The following is a 23,368-nucleotide window of genomic DNA, read 5'->3' as shown; positions in this document are numbered from 1 at the left end:
CAGAAAGAAATAATTCAGTAAGGATCAAAGAGATAGAATTCATTTAGTTGGGTTTGCATGTGAATCTTTAAATTGGTTTGTCAAAGTTAAGTCTAACTTATTGAAATAATCAAAGAATAAGATCTAGACTTAATATTTGACAAAGTAAGGCATTTGTTGTATGTAGAGATACATACAATAAAAAGAGTAATTCTGTACCGAGAGGTTGAATTATACTTGACCATATGTGATTAAAGAAAAATTTATTGTATGAAACACGTTTTGCTATAGAAAAAGAAAATCTAATGCATGATCAATTCTTCTAAGTATTCTACTATATCTTTATCTATAGAATTAAGTAGTATATTTAGTTAAAAGTTAAATAGAATTATAGTTTAATCATTTCATATTTTATTGCTGTAAACATAAGTGTTAAGGATAAGTAGTAAAGTGGACATAACCCGTTCCTCATGGGATCGATCTTTTTATTACTACGTTGCGATCCGTATACTTGCGGGAACTCAAAAGAGACGCAACAGGACTCTCCATCGCCAATTGTTTTTCCAATCACTACGACTGTTTTTGCAACCGCTTCTACTTCTTCATACACCAAGAAAATGGGTGATGATAATATTCCTACTTCTGAGATTAAGAAAATGGTAGAAAAGACAGTCACCGCTAATTTAGAGAAACTCCTCTAATCTGATAAGTGGAAAGAGCATGTTTGTGCAAGATGAAGAGAATAAAGGAGAATCTGAAAAGAAAGAAAAAGTTGACAAAACATGGCAAGATGAGAAGTTCTTTGCCAAGAAAGCAACTATAAGAAAGTTGAGGCTGAGGCAGTCCCTTTTGAGAAACTTGAGAAGATGGACAATAAAATCGAGAAGCTCCATGTCTTCATGAAACCCAAAAGGATGGATCAATACGTTGATGTAGATGATGATGAAGATAAAGAACTTGAGTAGAAAGCACTATGCCACGGACATACAAGATGCTTAAAGTCTCTAAATATGATGGCAAGTGCGATCCTAAGGTCCATGTCATGCTACAAGGCCATTATGGAATTGGCGGGTGTGAACCCCTTTCCCAAAAGCACATAGGCATGTGATGCATATGATGAATGAGAAGAAATACACGTGATGTGTGTGAGTCGCCACCTTGTTTAATTATTTTAGGGTAAACTAGGAAAAAACCCTGAATGACTTCAATTTTAATTAACCTAGTTACTAGATTAATTATCCCAATGTGTAAGGCATGGTATGCAAACCCGAGATGGATCCCGAGACTATGTCATGCTGATAAACTAACCGATGAATGAATGTTTTGCAAGGTGAATGATGGATTAATGAAATGTTTGAGTGATTTTGATGATTTCGACTTGCCACCCGGGGTGAAATCCCGAACGTGCCTACGTACTTCCGTTTGAATGGAAGATCAAAGTCAACGTAGTTCGATAGGCCTTCTTTGAAGGGCTTTGAATGGGTATGCTTAATGCATGAGTGTGTATGCTTTGTGCATGAGTGTGTATGCTTTGTGCATGAGTGTGTGTATGCTTTGTGCATTTTGTTTAGGCATTTTGCCGAAAATTGATTGATTTAGGCATTTTGCCAAAAATGTCGATTTTAAGCGATTTGTCGCTAAAATGGTTGATTTTACGGTTTTCAACCGAAAATGATTGATTTTGAGGCATTTTGCCAAAAATGTCGATTTTAAGGCTTTAAGCCAAAATTGTTGATTTTAAGGCAATTCATTTGCTAAAATGTGTGATTTAGGCGATTGTCGCCAAAATGGTTGATTTTGAGGCCTTCGGCCGAAATGTGTTGGTCTTAAGGCTTTTCGCCAAAATGGTTTGATTTTATGACTTTTAGTCGAAAGTGTTGATTTTAAGGCGTTTCGCCAAAATGGTTCGATTTTACGACTTTTGGCCGTAAAAGGTTTGATTTTTGATTAAGCAAGACTTTAGTTGACGTGTATGCATTTTTATGCAGTTATAGAATGATTAAGAGTAGAAAAGAAGCATGCATGAAGTGCTAAAATTAAATAGGCAGAATTTTAATTACGTACCTGATTTAATCGTCGGCCACTTCTTAACTCCAGATTTAGCTCCTCGTTTAGGTATATTAATTAATTTTTAATTTTATTTTATTTTAGTGGTCAAATAACACAATATAAATGCAATAAAATTAAATTAAATGCAAAAAGCGGTAAAGAAGACGCAAGGAGCGTGAGAGGGAGAAGGTTTCGTCCGTCAATACAGACAAGAGGTGTCAAAAACAGCCTGAAAATGGCCTATTTATAGGCCATTTTCGGGTCCCGGGCGGTAGCTGCCGCCTGGCATGGCGGTAGCCACCGCTCAAAAATCTGGGCGGTAGCTGCCGCCAGGCTCGGCGGTACCTACCGCCCTGTCGGTGGGGCGAGAGGCCTCGCCCGCGCGCGGCGCGGGAGACCTCGCCCGCGCGGGGCGAGAGGCCTCGCCCGCGCGCGGCGCGGGAGACCTCGCCCGCGCGGGGCGAGAGGCCTCGCCCGCGCGCGGCGCGGGAGGCCTCGCCCGCGCGGGGCGAGAGGCCTCGCCCGCGCTGGGCGCCAGGCCCCGCCCGCGCTGGGCGCCAGGCCCCGCCCGCGCTTGGCGTGGGCTGGCGCCGCCGTGGCCGGTGTGGCCACCGTGCCTCGCTTCGGGAGCCTTTTTGGGAGCTCCGGACTTCCGAAAAATATTCCGGGACCTGTTTCGCGATCCTCGTAAAATTCCGGACGTTTCAAGTACCATATTGACATATTTCCGGTGAACTTCCGAAATGGCCTCCGGTCCGGCCGGACTGTTTGCAGTCCGGGAAAATTGGCTCTTTGAGCCTTGTGAGTCAAAGTTACTGTAGAAAAGTCAAATTTACTGTAGCAAATGCACTGTAGCACAATTAAATTTGCTGTAGCAAATTCATTGTAGCACAGTCAAATTTACTGTAGCAAAGTCAACCAACAGGCTTTTTGAGCCTCAAAATTTGAGTATTCACAGTTGCCCCCCACCGTCGACCATAAAAATGATTTATGGGAGTCGGTGGTTGTCCGAAACGCAAATTTTGAGGATGGGCAGAGGAGGAAACCCCGCCGTTGTTTTTTTTTTTTTTTTTTTTTTTTTTTTTTTTAAATGAAATGATCAAATGCATGGATTTATGTTGGCAAAGAGAAAATGTTATTTATGATGCAAACTTATGTTTGTGACCGGGCCTTTGTGGCTGCCTACGTATCTCCAAGAGCTCTTCGGGGGATGGGGAGAATCAGGTCTTTCGTAGTTCCTTCCAGGATGCGAACTTCGTGCTCGGCTGATGCGGAATTCATCTCCGGCTTGATGTTAGTGCGGAATTCCTTTCCGTCTTGGTGCGAAATTTATTTCCGACTTGCTGTTGAGGCAAAATTCAATGCCGACTTAATGCTGATTGTGGAATTCATTTCCAATTTGATTTCTTCGGGATTCCTTCCCGACTTGATTTCTCCGCGGGATTGCTTCCCGGCTTGATGTCTTTGCGGGATTTCTTCCCGGCTTGATGTCTTTGCGGGATTTCTTCCCGGCTTGATGTCTTTGCGGGATTTCTTCCCGACTGGATGTCTATGCGGGATTCTTTCCCGATTTGATGTTGATGCAGAATTCATTTCTGGCTTGATTTCTTCGCGGGATTCCTTCCCGACTGGATGTCTATGCGGGATTCCTTCCCGATTTGATGTTGATGCAGAATTCATTTCTGGCTTGATTTCTTCGCGGGATTCCTTCCCGACTGGGTGTTGATGCAGAATTCATTTCTGGCTTGATTTCTTCGCGGGATTCCTTCCCGACTGGATGTCTATGCGGGATTCCTTCCCGATTTGATGTTGATGCAGAATTCATTTCTGGCTTGATTTCTTCGTGGGATTCCTTCCCGACTGGGTGTTGATGCAGAATTCATTTCTGGCTTGATTTCTTCGCGGGATTCCTTCCCGACTGGATGTCTATGCGGGATTCCTTCCCGATTTGATGTTGATGCAGAATTCATTTCTGGCTTGATTTCTTCGTGGGATTCCTTCCCGACTGGGTGTCTTTGTGGGGTTCCTTCCCGATTTGATGTTGAATCAACTTATTGACTCGAGTTCGTATGATAGTGATGACCTTAGGCGAATCTGACTTTGTTGTTGTAGTGGTTTTACCACTGGTTGACTGAAATATGACTTGTATTCATCACAAAGAGTTTTGAATACCCACATTGTGGTGGTAACTTGAGTGGCTTGAGTGTTGAAGAAGCTTTTATGCTTTGGCTTCACCATGTTTGAATTCTTGAGGTTAATTTGATTCTTTTTCTTGAACTTTATCTTCCTCTGAATTTGAAACTTATTTCCTCAATGGTTCTCCTCTCCATAAGGAATTTTGAGGAGACTCTTCCTTTCCTTTGTTTTGAGAAATGATCCTTGTTTATAAGGACACTTGTACTTGTACCATGCTAGGCGCTTCATTTTCAAGTTGTTTGTTGTCATCCAATTTGTGGAAATGACTGCTTCTTTTAACTTGCTTTTCAAAATGTGAGCAGCCGCTGTGGTCTTTGTCCTTATGGCTGAGATGATTTGTCATCTACCCTTGATGGGTTTGAATTTAACGGAGAGCTTGCAGTTGACCCGTTTTTTGACAACTTGATTTCCTGTAGCTTTGTCCTTGATTTCTTTCTTTTGTGCAGAGGTTCCTTTTGACCCATTTTTCCTTTTTTTTTTTTTTTTTTTCCTTTTTTAGAAGCAGCCTCTCCATAAAGAATGTCGAGGCAACTTGATTCTGAGATGACTTGAGTAGTGTAGGGATAGCATCGTGACTGTGCAGACCCAACCATAACTTCTTTATTCTGTCGCTTTTAAGCTCAAAATTCAGACACCTCTCTGTCGGAGCATCTTCCATTTCTGGGTTTTCGGAGAAATCATTCTGGCCCTAACCCCTTGAATCGGCTTTGCCTCGGTACTGTTTGAAGTCTTGCGTACCCTTTGCTGGATCCTTTCCATGATTACCCTTCAAAACTTCCCCTTTGATGGTGCTTCTGCATTGTACTTTTTTTTTTGTGGCCCCCGCCGTCGGCGACTGCTGCCGCTGACGTTTTGGCGGCTGCTGCCGCCCTCGTTCGGTGGCAATTTGGCGGCAGCTGCCGCCATCATTCGGCGCATTCTTCTATAAAAACAAGTTTCTTGTTTGGTTTTTCATTCATCCTTCCTTTTCTCTCTTCTTCTTCTTATCTTCAAAGAATGAATCCCTTTTTTACTCACAGCATGCACAGCTGGATTAGGAGTCTCTCCAAAGTCGAAAAGATCAACTTGGGGAGGTACGGTCTCTCTCCTATCGTTACGCTCAGGGGGGTGGTGATCGACTGGAACTTTTTATGGGCCTGCATCAGACTTTGGGATCCTGAGGCCCATGTTTTCCGGTTCGGAGCCATGATGGAGGAGATGTGTCCTCTTTTTGAGGAGTTCTGTGCTATCATAGGGTGCGACCCCAATGCCCCTTTGGTCAGGCATGAAGTCAAGATCGGGTATGTTCGGTCGTTTGAAAACCTGTTTCAGTTCAGCCGACCACAAGCTAGGGCCATGATTGTTGGTGATCAGAAAGCAATTTTGTTGCCCCTGATTGATGAGTTTTCAGGGGTCTGTTCAGATGACCCAGACCGGATGAGGCTAAGGATGCGGGCCTTGGTTTTTTGTTTATTGGCTGGCTTCTTGTTCAACAAGGATCCGGGCTACGGGGATTTGCGACTTTGTCCCATGGTTCGGCAGATGGAGGATATGGGTTGCATAGGTGGTATTGTGCTGGCAGAAACTATCAGGAGCCTCGATAGAGCTGCTTTAGGTTTCGAGGACTGGACGGTTTCTCCGATTATCCTTCAGGTATCTTATCTTCTTCCTTTCTCTCCCTTTTTATTTTGGTTCATTCCCTTCGTAATAGAAAGGATCCATTACTCAGGTTTGGTTGAAAGACCATCTTCAAGTGGTTGCTACTCCTACTTCATTGCCTTATAACCCCGTTCAGTACCGCATGCGAAAGATTTTGATCACATACCCGTCTGTTGATGCATGGACCTCATGGTTAATTGAATTGGGTCCAGACGAGGTGTTGTGGTTTGTACCTTGGTATGATACCAACCAGTTTATTCAGGTTAGCTCCCGCCATACTCAAGTCTACTTGTTAGGCCTTACACATTGCACCTGGTACTGTGCTTCGCGCGTTCTGAGACAGATGGGGATAGATCAGACTGTTCCGACCATGGATGATTCTCTAGTTGATTCAGCCATCACTCCGGGAGTTACCCGAGCTGTCCTTAGGACCTGGGTTAGGGACCATCATATGGTTAGACCTTCACCTAATCCTACTAGTGTTCAGACTTCTCCTGAGTACCGGTCCTGGTTCATGACCGTTGTCTGGCCGGTTGAGAGGCTGAGGAGGAATGCACTGCTGAGTGTACTTGAAGGCTGGACTCAGGCTGACGCTGGTAACGAGGCTGGGACTGATGAGGAGATTCTGTTGGCTCCCCAGATAGGTGATTTTGGAGAGAGCTCAATAGTTAGGGATGACTCGGAAGACGTCGCCCCTCGGAGGCGACGGGCCACCTAGACTTTATGGGCTTTCTGGGTTTTGATGTTTTGGGTTTGTTTTGACTCTTTTGTCTTTTTTTTTTTTCTTATTTGGGATTTTGGCTTTGGATTGGATTTGCTTTGACTCTTTTGACTTTTTGTTGGGGACCTTGGGTGTGGATTTTGGTGTTTTGGCACTGGATTTTTGGATGTATGTTCCTTTGGATTTGGACTTTGGTCTCTTTAGTTTTCTGCTTGACTTGGGATTGTTTGACTTTATTGCTTTCAATTGGGCATGTCATTGAGCTTTCCAAGCATTTTCCAACTTCATTTATTCGAGCGCTGATTTTTGCCTAAGCCGCCCTTTCGGGTTTTCGACTTAGCGAGCTACCCACTTTTGCCTAAGCCGCCCTTTTCGGGTTTTCAACTTAGCGGGCCCCGACTTTTTGCCTAAGTCGCCCTTTCGGGTTTTCGACTTAGCGGGTTTTTCTTTGTTTTTTTTTTATTATATTTTTTTTATTATTTTTTTTTGTTTATTTTTTTTTATTAGCAAAGAAGAAAGAATGATGAAATGATGATTTTTATTAATGTTTAGACCGTGCCCAATGAGGGCTGCCTACATATCTCCGATATGTAATTTCTTTTTTTTTTTTCGAAGAGAATCAGGTCTAATGTAGTTCATTTTACATTATGCAATGCTTATACAAAATATCTCTTTAACTGATCTAAATTACATGGATTTGCAAATTCTAAACCATCCAAATCAGTTAAAATGACGGCTCCGTCGGACAATACTTTCTTCAACACATAGGGGCCAGCCCAATGAGGACGAAACTTCCCACGTGGATCTTGAATTGGCTGCCTAATTTCCTTCAGAACCAAACAACCTTCTTCTAGTTTTTGGCCTTTGACCTTCTTATTAAAATGCCGTGCCATTCTTCTTTGGTAGACTTGGGTTTGGTGGATTGCTTTCAACCGCTTTTCATCCATACCCAAAAGTTGCAAATGATAATTCTTCACCCAATCTGCTTCGCTAATCTGACTTTCTTGGATAACCCTTGGTGACTGAACTTCCAGCTCAATAGGCAATACTGCTTCCATACCATATACCAACGAATACGGAGTTGCTCCGGTGGGTGTTCTAATTGAAGTCCTGTATCCCCATAAGGCATTTGGTAGCTGTTCGTGCCAAGCTTTGTGCTTTTTAGCCGTCTTCTGCAGAATGACTTTTATGGCCTTATTCGCGGCTTCTACAGCTCCATTTGTTTGTGGACGATAGGGCGAGGACTTATGATGTTGAATTCTCGTTTCTTTCAACAAATTAGAAAATGCACTCTGAAAGTGAGACCCATTATCTGTGATGATCTCGAAAGGCGTTCCGTACCGACAAAGGATGTTAGTACGAACGAACTGTGTTGCCTTCTTGGCATTTAGAACTGAATAAGAGGCTGCCTCGATCCACTTAGTGAAATAATCTACAGCAACCAGGATGAATTGATGACCGTTAGAGGCCTTCGGGTGGATTTTTCCGATCACGTCTATGCCCCAAGTTGCGAAGGGCCATGGAGAAGCAATAGGATTCAAATTGACCGGAGGCTGTTTTTGCAACTTAGCGAAGATTTGACATTTATGGCACTTCTGCGCGTGCCTCACGCAACCTGCAGTCATAGTTGACCAGTAATAACCTAGGTTCAAGATTTTTCGAGCCAAGGCTACCCCGTGCATGTGTGGGCCGGACCCCCCGTTATGTAAGGAATCCATGATGGTTTGAGCTTCTTCCTCATCAACGCACCTTAGGTGCAGGCCATTCCAACTTCTTTTGTATAGAACTCCCTCAGTAAGGAAATATCCGGATGCTAACTGTCTCAATGTCCGTTGATCAGTTTTGGTAGATCCCTCCGGGTAGGCTTCATTCTGAAGATAATTCTGTATATCCCAATACCAAGGCTTATCGTCGACCAAATTCATGATGTGTGCTGGCTGTTTCTGTAGCCGCACTGTCAAGGGTCGAATGATTCGATCCTCTTCTACATTGACCATGGAGGCTAGAGTGGCTAGAGCATCTGCAAACTGATTTTTGGCTCGCGGTAAGTAGTGGAAGGATAAATCTTCAAATTGCTGGGCCAATTCGTCCAAACGTTGTAGGTAAGGGACCAAACGCTCTTCTTTAATTTTCCATTTTCTCAAGGCTTGAGAAACTATCAAATTGGAATCCCCGAAAACCTTGAGGACTTTTACTTCTTTTTCTAGGGCTGCTTCTAACCCCTTTATGCAAGCTTCATACTCGGCTTCATTGTTGGTGCAGTTGAAATCTAACTTGACTGCGATTGGAACATATTCTCCACAGGGAGTTTTGAATACGACTCCAATCCCATTTCCATGATAATTTGAAGCTCCATCGAAGTACATTTCCCAGACTTCACTTTCCAAGTTCAACAAGTCTTCATCAGGAAATTCTACCTCCGGCATTTGGTCTTCGACCGGTAATTCTGCTAATTGATCGGCTAAGGCTCCACCTTTCACCGACTTCCGTTGCACAAACTTCAAATCATAAGCTGCGAGTACTGATACCCACTTAGCCATCTTACAATCAAGAACCGGCCTCTCCATAAGGAATTTCAAGGGGTTCGATTCAGAAATAACGCTTGTGGTGTAAGATGAAAGATAGTGCTGTAGCTTTGTACAGGCCCATACTAGAGCCAAACACAGCTTTTCTATCTTATTGTATTTCAATTCGTAGTCTAGCATTCTTTTGCTGAGGTAATACACGGCATTTTCTACCCTTGTATCTTCTGCTTGTTGAGCTAGCATTGCACCCATCGCTTCTTCTGTCACTGATAAGTACAGCAGCAAAGGCTTTCCTAGCCTTGGTGGCTGTAAAACTGGTGGGGATAACAGATACTGTTTGACTTGGTCGAAAGCTTTCTGACAATCCTCATTCCATTTGACGGCCACTCCTTTTCTGAGCAATTTGAAAATCGGTCCACAAGTATCGGCCAATTGGTTGATGAATCGGCTGATGTACTGTAGCCTTCCTAAGAAACCCCGAACTTCTTTTTTCCGTCCTTGGTGCTGGCATTCCCAAAATGGCTTTGGCTTTTGAAGGGTCAATCTCTATGCCCTTCTGGCTGACCATATGCCCTAGAAATACACCGGATGTAGCTCTGAATAGGCATTTTGCCGGGTTGAGCTTCAAATTGTACTTTTGAAGTCTAAGGAAGAACTTCTCAAGTGCGGTTGCATGTTTGTCAGCTGTTTTTGACTTAATGACCATATCGTCGACATACACTTCTACTTCTTTGTGAATCATGTCATGGAAGATGGTCGTTGCCATTCTTTGATAGGTTGCCCCGGCATTTTTGAGCCCAAAAGGCATGACCCTGTAGCAGTAGGTTCCCCATTCCGTGATGAATGCCGTCTTCTCTTTGTCTGGAAAATGCATCATTATTTGGTTATATCCAACAGCAAGATCGGTCAAGGAGACCATCTCGTGTCCCGCCATTCGGTCTACCAACAAGTCAATATGCGGCAGGGGGAAGTCGTCCTTCGGACATGCTTTATTCAAATCCCGGTAGTCTACACACATTCTGACTTTGCCATCTTTCTTCGGCACCGGTACAATGTTTGCTAACCATGTCGGGTAGGCAATGGGTTCTATGAACCTGTTCTCCAGTCGCTTGGCTACTTCCTCCTTGATTTTCAAGGACCATTCTGTCTTCAGCCTTCTTAGCTTCTGTTTTACTGGCTTAGTTTCAGGGTATACTGGAATCTTGTGCACCACTATTGCCGGGTCAATTCCCGTGATGTCACTTGCCTTCCACAAACTTCTTTAAGCATTCACTGATCTGTTCCCTGTTCACACAGTCAGATGCAATGTATGTATGTTCATTTTCTTCTTTGCCAATTATTATTTTTTTTTTATTTTTTATTTCATTTATTTCTTTTTCATTATTTTTGCTTGGAAATGCTTGGAAAGATAGACACGCGGGGTAGTCAAGAATTTGCAAGCCTTTATTGATTATGAGAGAATTGTCTTCAAAAGTTACATCGAATTTGAAATCTGGATCTTCTAGATCCGACACTAACGACTCAGAACTGGAACTGGACTCTGACTCGGTTTTAGACTCGGGGTCAGACTCAGACTCAGTACAGGACTTGATTACAGACTCTGACTCTAGGTTTGACTCGGGAGGGGGTTCATTAGCAGCGTGTTCCTCCTCGGCGTACCAGTTGGTGAAAGGTCCTTCGTTCGGCTTGATCAGGCTCGGCAGGTCTTGATCCCCATTATTTCCTGTGATAACCGCAACCTCATCAAAGAGACTAGGCTGCATAAAGTCTTCTACTTCCAGTTCAGTTATTGCTTCAACTTCTTCAGATAAGCCATTTAGGTCCAGGCCACGGATGTCACTCACTTTTAGGAATAGCTCGAAAGGATCGATCAATTCCTTGGTCAGAAACAATAGCATTTACCCCGTGATTTGGTAAGGGATTAGTGCTAATGTTCGGCTTCCTTCTTGGGATGATTGAACCGTTGTCTACCAGGTCTTGGATGCGGTTCTTAAGCGTCCAGCACGCTTCAGTCTTGTGCCCGTTACCCTGATGGTACTCACAGTATTCATCAGCTTTGTAGTTCCTTCGTAATGGGTTGGGTGGTGGCCTGTCTTCTAAAGGCTTGATGTAGTTTGCTTTGACAGCTTCTCGGAATACCAAAAGGATTGGCATACCGAGATCAGTATATATTCTTCTCGACTGACTGCCGTTTCTCACGTTTCCCACACGTAAAGGATCCGTCGTGTGGGTGATGCTTGCCACTTCATGGACTTTGCTAGATTGGCTAGGTTTCTTGTATTTTGAGGTTCCCGGGTCTTCTTTCAGTTGCCCTATTTGGATTAAGTCTTCCACCTTAGTTGCAGTCGCAATGGGCGATTGGAACGTAGGCAAGTACTGTGTTTGAAGCTGTGACTGGTAGACAGGCAGTAAGTTCTTGATTATTATATCAACTTGTTCCTGTTCAGAGGGTCGGCTGATCATTTGGGTGACCTTGGCCCTTTTCCTCGTAAGGAACGAGGGAAAGGGTTCATTGTTTTTCTGTTTGGTGGTTTCTAGTTTTTCTCTTATTTTCTGAGCTTCCAGCTCAGAAGCAGTTCTGGAGGGCATGTCATCCAGGTTAGGGGTAGGGTTTGTTGGTTCAGCAGTAGGACCCTGATTGGAGGTAGCAGGTTCACTTCCCCCAGCGGAAGCCCCATTTCTATTACTATTACTCAATTCAGCTATCAGGACGGTCCTTTGGGCAGTCAATGCCTCATTCATTCTGGCCTCCATTTTGGCCTCCAGTCTGGCCTCCAGTTGTTCAATAAGGTTTTGGATATCGGCAAGTGATGCCATTGATGCAGGTGGGGTTATTGAAGTTATAGGTGAAGCTGGTGTAACTGGTGAGGCTAGTGAAGCAGGTGATAGCACCGTAGGTGTGGCTGGCACTTGAACAGGGGGTACCTGTAAGCGTAAGGGTAATGGCATTAGGGTATAGTGGGCGGTATTGTGTGTCAGAGTAACTGATATGAGGTAGACCGACTCTTTGTCCAACTGTGCATGACTAACAGAATATCTTATGTGTTCTCCATGCGTTTACCCCAATACTTATGATATGTCGTGAATGCGCACAACAACACATCATAATCTGTTTTGATGAGATGCTTCACATTATCGGGTGCATACAGTCCTAAAGGATAGGGTCTATAGGCTATGACACAAATAGAGAATCGGCTTATTAAGGGACCCTTGAACCTTGAGCATGAATATACCTAACCACATGTGAAACAAAGAGTTTCGCGTGGGTCCAACGGTACGCATACTCATGGGCCACCTCCAAAAGGATTAGAGATGGTTTGTGGTAACAGGGAGGACGCTTTGGCTGTCCGTCGGCATAATCAAAGAGACCTGCCGATCAGCGCTACTTGCTATCCAGACTCAGAAGTTTGAACAGAAAGAGAAGAAATTCATTTGAAGTTCATTTTTTATGCAATGGAGAAAAGGATTCTCAATCGTGCAAATAAATCAACAAGTTTTAATGTCTTAATCACATTTTTCCATTAAGTCCGGATTTATCAAGTATTCTTAAGGAAAGAACACTTGATTCGTATTAGGGTACCCTGCAAAACAAAGCATAATAAAATAATACCTTAAAGAAAGGCCGGTTAGTTTTTCACAACAATTGTAGTCCACTTTTATGCAAGATGATTACATAATACCTCCCCAGCAGAGTCGCCAAACTGTGAACCCCTTCCCCAAAAGCACATAGACATGTGATGCATATGATGAATGAGAAGAAATACACGTGATGTGTGTGAGTCGCCACCTTGTTTAATTATTTTAGGGTAAACTAGGAAAAAACCCTGAATGACTTCAATTTTAATTAACCTAGTTACTAGATTAATTATCCCAATGTGTAAGGCATGGTATGCAAACCCGAGATGGATCCCGAGACTATGTCATGCTGATAAACTAACCGATGAATGAATGTTTTGCAAGGTGAATGATGGATTAATGAAATGTTTGAGTGATTTTGATGATTTCGACTTGCCACCCGGGGTGAAATCCCGAACGTGCCTACGTACTTCCGTTTGAATGGAAGATCAAAGTCAACGTAGTTCGATAGGCCTTCTTTGAAGGGCTTTGAATGGGTATGCTTAATGCATGAGTGTGTATGCTTTGTGCATGAGTGTGTATGCTTTGTGCATGAGTGTGTGTATGCTTTGTGCATTTTGTTTAGGCATTTTGCCGAAAATTGATTGATTTAGGCATTTTGCCAAAAATGTCGATTTTAAGCGATTTATCGCTAAAATGGTTGATTTTACGGTTTTCAACCGAAAATGATTGATTTTGAGGCATTTTGCCAAAAATGTCGATTTTAAGGCTTTAAGCCAAAATTGTTGATTTTAAGGCAATTCATTTGCTAAAATGTGTGATTTAGGCGATTGTCGCCAAAATGGTTGATTTTGAGGCCTTCGGCCGAAATGTGTTGGTCTTAAGGCTTTTCGCCAAAATGGTTTGATTTTATGACTTTTAGTCGAAAGTGTTGATTTTAAGGCATTTCGCCAAAATGGTTCGATTTTACGACTTTTGGCCGTAAAAGGTTTGATTTTTGATTAAGCAAGACTTTAGTTGACGTGTATGCATTTTTATGCAGTTATAGAATGATTAAGAGTAGAAAAGAAGCATGCATGAAGTGCTAAAATTAAATAGGCAGAATTTTAATTACGTACCTGATTTAATCGTCGGCCACTTCTTAACTCCAGATTTAGCTCCTCGTTTAGGTATATTAATTAATTTTTAATTTTATTTTATTTTAGTGGTCAAATAACACAATATAAATGCAATAAAATTAAATTAAATGCAAAAAGCGGTAAAGAAGACGCAAGGAGCGTGAGAGGGAGAAGGTTTCGTCCGTCAATACAGACAAGAGGTGCCAAAAACAGCCTGAAAATGGCCTATTTATAGGCCATTTTCGGGTCCCGGGCGGTAGCTGCCGCCTGGCATGGCGGTAGCCACCGCTCAAAAATCTGAGCGGTAGCTGCCGCCAGGCTCGGCGGTACCTACCGCCCTGTCGGTGGGGCGACAGGCCTCGCCCGCACAGGGCGAGAGGCCTCGCCCGCGCGCGGCGCGAGGGGCCTCGCCCGCGCGGGGCGGGAGGCCTCGCCCGCGCGCGGCGCGAGAGGCCTCGCCCGCGCGGGGCGAGAGGCCTCGCCCGCGCTGGGCGCCAGGCCCCGCCCGCGCTGGGCGCCAGGCCCCGCCCGCGCTTGGCGTGGGCTGGCGCCGCCGTGGCCGGTGTGGCCACCGTGCCTCGCTTCGGGAGCCTTTTTGGGAGTTCCGGACTTCTGAAAAATATTCCGGGACCTGTTCCGCGATCCTCGTAAAATTCCGGACGTTTCAAGTACCATATTGACATATTTCCGGTGAACTTCCGAAATGGCCTCCGGTCCGGCCGGACTGTTTGCAGTCCGGGAAAATTGGCTCTTTGAGCCTTGTGAGTCAAAGTTACTGTAGCAAATGCACTGTAGCACAATTAAATTTGCTGTAGCAAATTCATTGTAGCACAGTCAAATTTACTGTAGCAAAGTCAACCAACAGGCTTTTTGAGCCTCAAAATTTGAGTATTCACAGCGGGTCTGCTATCTAAGAATATCTTGAGAATGTTCCCCATGTCTTTAACCGGGCCAGCCTAGACATGGTATTACAATCTAGGGAAGAAGGTGAGAAAAGACTGGAATGAGCTTACCACAGTTTTTCTGAAGGAGTATGTATACAATCTCTAGATGAGTGTCAACCTGAGGGACTTGAGACCAAAGTGCAAAAGAGTGCAAGACATTTTCTGATTATATAGCTAGATGGAGAGCTAAAGTCACTCAAATGAGGAACAGACCCAACACCAAGGAGCAAATCAAGATTTTCATAAACGGCATTTTGCCAGCTTTCACAGAAAAGATGTACTACATGCTAACGTTAACCAACTTTTCTTAAGTCTATAAGGTGGGGACTGCTATTGAGGACAACCTATTAGAGGATAAGAAGTATGGGCATCGTTTTGGAAATTTCAACCAATCAAGATTTCAAGGATCCAGTTCTTCTGGGAAGACCACCAACTCAAACAAGACTGCTGCCACAGCTACTTTGGATTTAAATGGTGAAACCATGCAACCAAGGAGGTTTTCTAACTTTAGTGCTCCTCTATCTAAGGTATTTGAAAAAGTCAAATCTGTGGGTTTATTATAGCCGCTAGCACCAAGGCCACCTCCTAGCCCTTTGCCCAATAACTAGAACTAGAATGCATTTTGCAAATTTCATTAAGGGAATGGTCATACCACTGACCAGTGCTTAAGGTTGAGGCATGAAATCCAGAACTTGATTGATGAAGGCAAAGTCACAGATCTTGAGAAGTCGAAGCCTAGCACACGGACTAATCCATTATCAAACTTTCGCAATATGCCACGTCCTAAGAATTTGTATATGATCGAGTCTGGTAAGACTCGTGAGGAGGTGATGGCCGAGTTCGAGGAGGAAGAGGAGGAAAGAGAAAGAGAGCAGCTATTGGAGTAAGTTTGCGTAATGGTCCTGAATGTCTAAGAGGATAGTGATGAGGAATGGTTGAACCTTGATGATGGGTGTGTAGAGAGCGAAGACCACCTATTAGTGAATCCCATTACTCTCGATATGTGGAGTAGTGAGGAGGAAGGAGTGAATAACATGAGCCATAGTGGTCGAGTCTACCAACTAGATATGATCAGAGCAAGAGAGGAAATTAAAAAGGGCAGCCCTTCGGGTAGGCTAAAAATAGATGCAAAAGACGACGCGTTGATTAAGCAACTTAAGAGAACCCAACCAGTGTTAGCATGTGGGATTTGCTCATCTCGTTGAAGAAACACCGAAAGGCTTTACTTAAGGCTATGGTTGAGATTCTAGTTTCATCATCGATCTCTACAGTTGATTTTGTGTGATTAGTTCAGCATAACCCCCTCATAATTACATTTTTTGCTGGTGAACTTCCACCCAAGGGTAGAATCACACCAAAGCTCTGTTCATTAAGGCTGATGTGAGAGGGAGAGTTAGTAGCAACGTAATGATAGACGATAGTTCTGCTTTGAATGTTTGTCCCCTAAAGTTGTTGTCCAAGTTCAAGCTAAATGTGTCTGATTTGGAACCTTCCGATGCTGTCATTTATGCGTATGATGACTCGAAGAGACAAGTTGAGGTATTTTCAAGACAGTAAAAAGGTGGGGTCGATCGAGAAAGTGATTGAATTTATAGTGATTGATATTCCCTGGACTTTTGCCCTATTATTGGAGCGCTCCTTCTACCTTGCACTAGAAAATCAAATTCCCCTTCAATGGAGAAGTGATCACCATCCTGACTGCTAGTGAGAAGAGTGTGGCCGCCTTGAACATTGACAAGCAGTTTATTCTTTCATTGACTGGCTTTCAGATAGCAATTTTGAGTACTGACATGGGCCCGCTGTCTTTAACATCATGAAGAAAATGAATTTTGAAGAAGGTAAAGGACTAGGCAAGAACTAGTAAGGCATGACTGAGCTGTCAAAGATTCACACACAAAGACACCGTATGGGTTTGGGGTATAAATACGGAAGCAAGTCAAAGAACACTGTAACACCCGCCACCCAATCCCGAGAGACTCGACGGCGGATGCCACATTCGGTGCCGGAGACACCGTCTTAACTTAACATATAAATCATAAAACTAAAATTTTACATTAGAAGTAATTGGGTATTCACAAGTTTCATGAGTATATTATTTTTTTTTATAATAGAAATGTCATTTCATTTTCTTATCTTTTTTTTTTAATATATATACATTGGGAACAATCCTACAAAAATACTGTAAGAATATCCCTTTAAAAACTGAGCTCGCCAAACATGTGAATACAAAATACTCCCAATGAAACTCCAAATGTCCAACATCTCCAAATAATTATTATAACACAACAACACTTTTATGTTTTCATAACTAAATAAATCCTCAATAGTATTTTCGATTCATCAATTACTTGCATTCATTATAGATATCAAGTCTTAATGAAGTAATCATATCAACTGACTTAAAATATTTCATATTCACTCATTTAATAAATCCTATGCTTATCTCCAAATATATAAACCAAAATAATTTATTATTACATATAATTCAAATAACATAATCTCCAAAAAATGTAATAATTATACATGCCATAATTCTTAAGTACATAAATCTCAATCGACTACTACCAAATTAGTGACTTCTGCTTTGATAAGATGCTTCTACTCTTCAAGTAGCATCCACATCTTCAACCTACGCGTGATAAAAATCGACGCGCTGAGTATAAAACTCAGTGGTGCTCATAATTCACATACTTACCAAAATTGCGATAGCAACTTACTTAAAACACAAATTTCGTAAAATCATTTATAATCATAAAATCTCAAATATTAACATGCATTTACATTTATAGCAAAAGAAATATCAAATAAACTATGAATTAACAACATGAAGAATTTAATTCTTTCAACTCATAAATTCATTACTTGCACATTTATTATACCAATACATATACTATTTATTTTTAAAACCTTGTACCGGAATATCATGCTTTGAAAATTCATTTGATAACATAATCATTAATTTCCAAAGTAAAGTTTACTAAAATAATATGATCTCATTCGTTTAATTCAACTACTTTGAAAACAATAAGACGATTATAAATACAACTATGTCTTCATTCTTTTATAGCAACAATAAAATGTTATTTTTCGTTAAGGCTCATACTCATGCAGAATGAACATAAGCAGATTTGATCGTGGCCTATGTTAGCGCCACCCCCATCACATACTCGTGGCCTATGAAAGCACCACCCCCATCACACAATCGTGGCCTATGAAAGCACCACCGTGGCCTATGAAAGCACCACCCCCATCACACAAATAAGCGCGTCCGCCTATTTATAAGGGCTGATAACCCTAGCATATGATCATAGCTTCACAATAACAAAATCAATCTCATCATACCACGTTTCAATCATGCATAGTAGAGCCCAAATCAAAATCATTCTTGCACAAAAGCAATAATTCTTAATCAAAAACACTTCATTACTTAATACCCATCACTTCAAAATTTCTCAACTTACAACTTACACAAATTACCACATTCTTTTTAAGATAGTATATATATACAAAGCACTTACACCTTAAATACCCATTTCTTTGTTAAAACCTAAACATATAAAAGTTATCAAATAATCATACTTATGTCATATATATAATAATTATGTAAGCTTTACTACACTAAGGTGGTACCAAGGGGAGGAATTTCCTTCTCCAATCACGCATGCTAACATAACTCTTATGCACAAAAGTATCCATTTCAACCCTCATCATGCATTATCTAAATCAATTCCACACCTTTCCAATTTATATCCATTTAATGATATCCACAACAACCCTTCTCACACTTATGTTTTATTTTTGTCAAATAAATTCTAAAACATACAAATAATCAAGAGCACTTCATCACACATGATTTATACATACTTTTATCCAAATAACCCTTTGATTTAGGACATAGAAAATTTCCAGCATTAATATCACCTTGACCTTTTCTGGGTTTTTAGGACATAACTTGAGTTATAGATTTCCAAATTAAGTGAAGTTTGATTCATTAGAAAGCTAAGACAAAATTCTACAAATGTTATCAAGGGACAACAGCCCAGATCAATCTGTAATATGGTGAAAAAAGGCTAGGAACACAGACCAATAGTCCAGACCTGATTCAGCAGCACTAATTCCAATGTTTATCCAATTCCTACTTATCCAGACACTCAAATCAAACCAATCCAAAACCAGAGAAGTCTCAAGACACAGGGAAACAACTCTCATGAAGAACTCAGAATATAATCTTATCATTATAGTGGTCAAAATGGGCACTCAATTCAGTGATGCATGTAGCCCGTCATAACAGAGTCAGTTTGGGTTTTTCAGCCATAAGTTGAACTATATATATCCAAATTGGACACAAGAGGATGGGTTGGAAAGCTAAGAAGTAGACCTATAACTTTCTTGAAGGACTCAGACACAAAGGAAAACTCGAAAGGATCAAAAAAATAGTCCTTAATCTCACTCAATAACATTTTTCCCAATTTCAGCTTACTTAAATCATATACAAGGTAGGGATTTCTACCACATATTTCATACTCATCATACATCATCTTAAGAGCATAAACCAACAAAGAGAACAAGAAATCTTAAGGCCTTTTTCATCAATAGGTTCTGCCACTTTTGGAAGATGAAGAAGAAAATGTTTTCCTCATCAATTCTACATATAAACATGCTTAGAAATCTCCCAAGAACACATTTATACCACCAAAATTCAATAATCAAATCATTTCATATAAAATTCCCAATTTTCACAAAATAGTAGAAACTTCACAAAATCAAAAATTTAAACAAGGTAGGAGGATTTATGAACACTTACTTTAAAACAAGCCTTAGCAAGCTTAGATTAAAGCATTCTAAGCTCCAACTTTGCCTTTACTCCTTGGTAGAGGTTTCCTAAGCCTTTGGCTTTCCAAGTTTCTTGAAAATAATCACCACAAATCACTTCTCAAGCTTTAAACTCTAGGATTGATTCCTTAATCCAAGTTAAATGGGTTGAATTTGATGGATTTAGCTAAGGATGAAGTTGAAGAAAAACAAAGAGAAGAAGAAGAAGAAGGAGATAGCCAACGCCAAAGAGAAGAAGAAGGAGAGAAAGTGGTTGCTCAAATTATTGAGCACAAGGGTATTTTAGTCTTTTCTCAACATTGGATGGCTAGGATTGAGTCAATCTAATCTAATGGCTACAAATATTCTCCCAATTAAATTCCTTCAAAATATTATTTAACACAATAAAATCCTCAACTTTACTCCATAAAAATAATTCATCTAATTTCCTTAATTAATATAACACCATTTCAAATTTACTCCATACAAATATTGCCTCTAATTTTCCTTACTTAATATCACACCTTAATTAACTATTCACAAATTTTCTAAATTCTCTAAAAATATTTATTACTTACTTTCTACCCATAAAAATAATGTATACATACTCCAAAAATATTATAGAAAATATTAAACATACATAGTAATTTTTCTGGACCAAAATAATATTTATTCCCGGACCGATGATACTATTCACAGACCGGTAACTTACTATTTTAGACACAGAAAAATGGGGCGTTACAGTTCTACCCCCCTTAAAGAATTTCGTCCTCGAAATTCACTTGAATTAAATAATTACAAATCTCATAATATTTTTCCGACTTCATTTATTCTTCCTTAATCTGCTAGCACTTTAATCTCATAATTATAACATAAACTTCTCTTGCATATGAACCGTTTAGATCTGTACTATCCTCTTTAATTCTCTTACAAGAAAACTCCATAAACATCTCTTATTCTATCTAACACTCAATCCAATGACCTATATAACTCCCATACCAAACATTTCATCATATAAGATACATATCAAGGTATATCATTAAATATCATATTCGAAGATTTGCATCAAGTCAATTCTCATAAAGCATGATGAGATTATATGAACATATACTGAGATCATATAGCTTATTCTCATAACAGTATTCTCCTGAGGTCATATAGCTTATTATTATAACAGTGTTAATAACTTAATTGCTGCATGATACTTAATCTCAAACACTGTCATGCATATATACATCATGCATACTTGCAAGTTCAACTCAAGAGAAAAAAAATAATAATAATAATAATACCAAAGTTCCAAATCTCAATACATAAAAATATTTATACACCATCACAAAGTTATGCAAACCATGCAATGTGCCATATAGACTATCCCAACTTAACCATTTATCCATAACGATTTGGTAGTTCCATCCAAATAGAATTCACTAAGTCATAGCAATTCCACCCTTTTTTTTTTAATCATAGATATCTCACAAAAATCCATAAATCATCCATGACTTGTACATACTTCTATTAACTATTAACCAATCTTTTCTATCGTCACAATGATCACTTATAAACTCTTATTCATTTTGGCTTCGAATTTATTCTCATATAAGCATAGTGAGATCAACACGAACCACAAATTTGTTTTTTTTTTTTTTTTTTATATATATGTTCATGAAATCTCAAAAATATAGAAATTCTTACTTCTATACTCTGATGTATCATTCCTTCTATTTCCATCAACTCTGAATAACCAATGATTCCTAATTTGTCAAAAAAAACTCTACATATTGACTCTCATTCCATTTAAATTATACTAATTCATACTCGTTCGCATTTCTGTAATTGATTCTTTTCTTAATATTCATACAATAACATGACTAGATCCATTCGTACTTATTTAATTCATTGGTATAACATCAATTTACTAGTTGGACAACTATTCCGCCATGTCCGATGTCATTCATCAACTCACTTAACCATCATGGTCCAATATTTATATAATATAATTATCTTGATTTCTTTATAGAAGTTATTTACTTTTTCTCGGAGCATAGAATCTCTCATTTAAACAACAGTCCTTATTTATAACATCCAAATACTTTAAACATCAAAAGACTAAATCTTGTTGAATGGAATTCATACTTATACCATATCAAACCATAAGGTGCCACAATTCATACAAGATCCACTACTAGGCACATAAAGATTAAAGTAATTTATTTCTTACCAAAAAGCACAATTCACTTTTCTTCTAACCATAGTAATTCATATTATTCCTGATGTTCATACATCTGAAAAATAGCTGATGAATACCACAATATACTTTACTCCACCAAGTAGTAATTATTTTTCATAAATAAAAATCACTTCTGATAATGGCTTTAAATAATGTTTCATTCACCAATAGTATTTCTTATGAAAAAAAATACTTATCACCCCTTATTATAGCAAATCACCTCAAGTCATTCATCATTTAAACCTTATAAATATCATTTATGTAAATACACCAATTAATATACATATTCTTTCCAGAAAAAAAAAAAATATCTATCTCAATAGTCATAATAACTTCTACTAACCAAAATCATGTAAACTTCATCAATTGCATATATTAAAATCGATACTCTAAGTAGATTCTATTGTCCTTAAATCCAAATCATTTACTTCTCTTATTAGATCATACTAGCAACTCATTCACAACATACGCCTTCCTTAGGCACATATACATACATTCATGCATTTTATGAATGCATTTCACATTCAACAAATATTTAACTTCAACTTAATATTTATAATCTTAACAGGCATAACTTAATATATCTTCTTGTGCACACAACCATACAAGTTCACACTTCATCTTACATACTTATATTATATATAAATGTTATTTTCATATTTAATTCGTAAACCAATATACTTCATAGCCCATGAATCTGTATAAGTGAATTCATTTTCATTTATAAAATAATCTTTTCATTTATCAAAACTTTATAAAACCGCACTTGAAAATTTACTTAAATTAATTTTTTTTTTATATCCACAGTATTCAATAGAAGGGAAAAATCCTCATAACAAAATCATTTACATAAGCACCATTATTAAAAAAATATGCTTCTTATGGATTCAAAATTGACAAACCTTTTCACAAGTCACTCATGCTATCAATAGCATGGATACAAATCAATTTCGAAATTAAAATTCATATCTTCACAAGTCAAATCTCAAATATACTTCTAACACTTGGAACTCATATCAATTCAAGAAAAAGAACATCAATCCTTAACGCCTTAATACTATCTTATCTCCAATAACCACCACATCGAATCTCTATCCCTTATTCTCTAAGAATTCCTCCAAGAATCATTCATTCACATGGTCCAGAAGGATATAACCATTAATCATCAGTAGGAACCTCAATAACATACTCCGCTTACCACAACACCATTCTCCAATAGCTGGTTGTTTCCAATTCAAACCAATATGGCATGTATTTAACTTAAATTACTCATACTCTCACTTCAACATAGATAAATTCCTACACAATACACATAGTCCTAGAATCGTCTAAACCTATGCTCTGATACCACTAAATGTAACACCCGCCACCCAATCCCGAGAGACTCGACGGCGGATGCCACATTCGGTGCCGGAGACACCGTCTTAACTTAACATATAAATCATAAAACTAAAATTTTACATTAGAAGTAATTGGGTATTCACAAGTTTCATGAGTATATTATTTTTTTTATAATAGAAATGTCATTTCATTTTCTTATCTTTTTTTTTTAATATATATACATTGGGAACAATCCTACA

At 39.7% G+C, this 23,368-nt stretch overlaps 1 long non-coding RNA gene across 1 annotated transcript; it reads right to left on the bottom strand.

The window, feature by feature from the left end:
• Positions 1-17,200: 17,200 nt before the first annotated feature.
• LOC149493148 (uncharacterized) lies at positions 17,201-20,531 on the bottom strand. The gene is made up of 2 exons (XR_016322878.1): positions 19,551-20,531; positions 17,201-17,375 (listed from the first exon to the last, which is right to left on the bottom strand). It is a non-coding gene; the product is annotated as an uncharacterized LOC149493148 (long non-coding RNA).
• Positions 20,532-23,368: the final 2,837 nt, after the last annotated feature.

The sequence above is a fragment of the Jatropha curcas genome, chromosome 10, assembly GCF_041381405.1.
Source record: "Jatropha curcas cultivar XTBG-Jc1 chromosome 10, XTBG_Jcur_1.0, whole genome shotgun sequence".
Taxonomy (NCBI): Eukaryota; Viridiplantae; Streptophyta; class Magnoliopsida; order Malpighiales; family Euphorbiaceae; genus Jatropha; species Jatropha curcas.
Note: the sequence above shows the minus strand (reverse complement) of the source record. Positions and strands in the feature narration are given on the sequence as shown.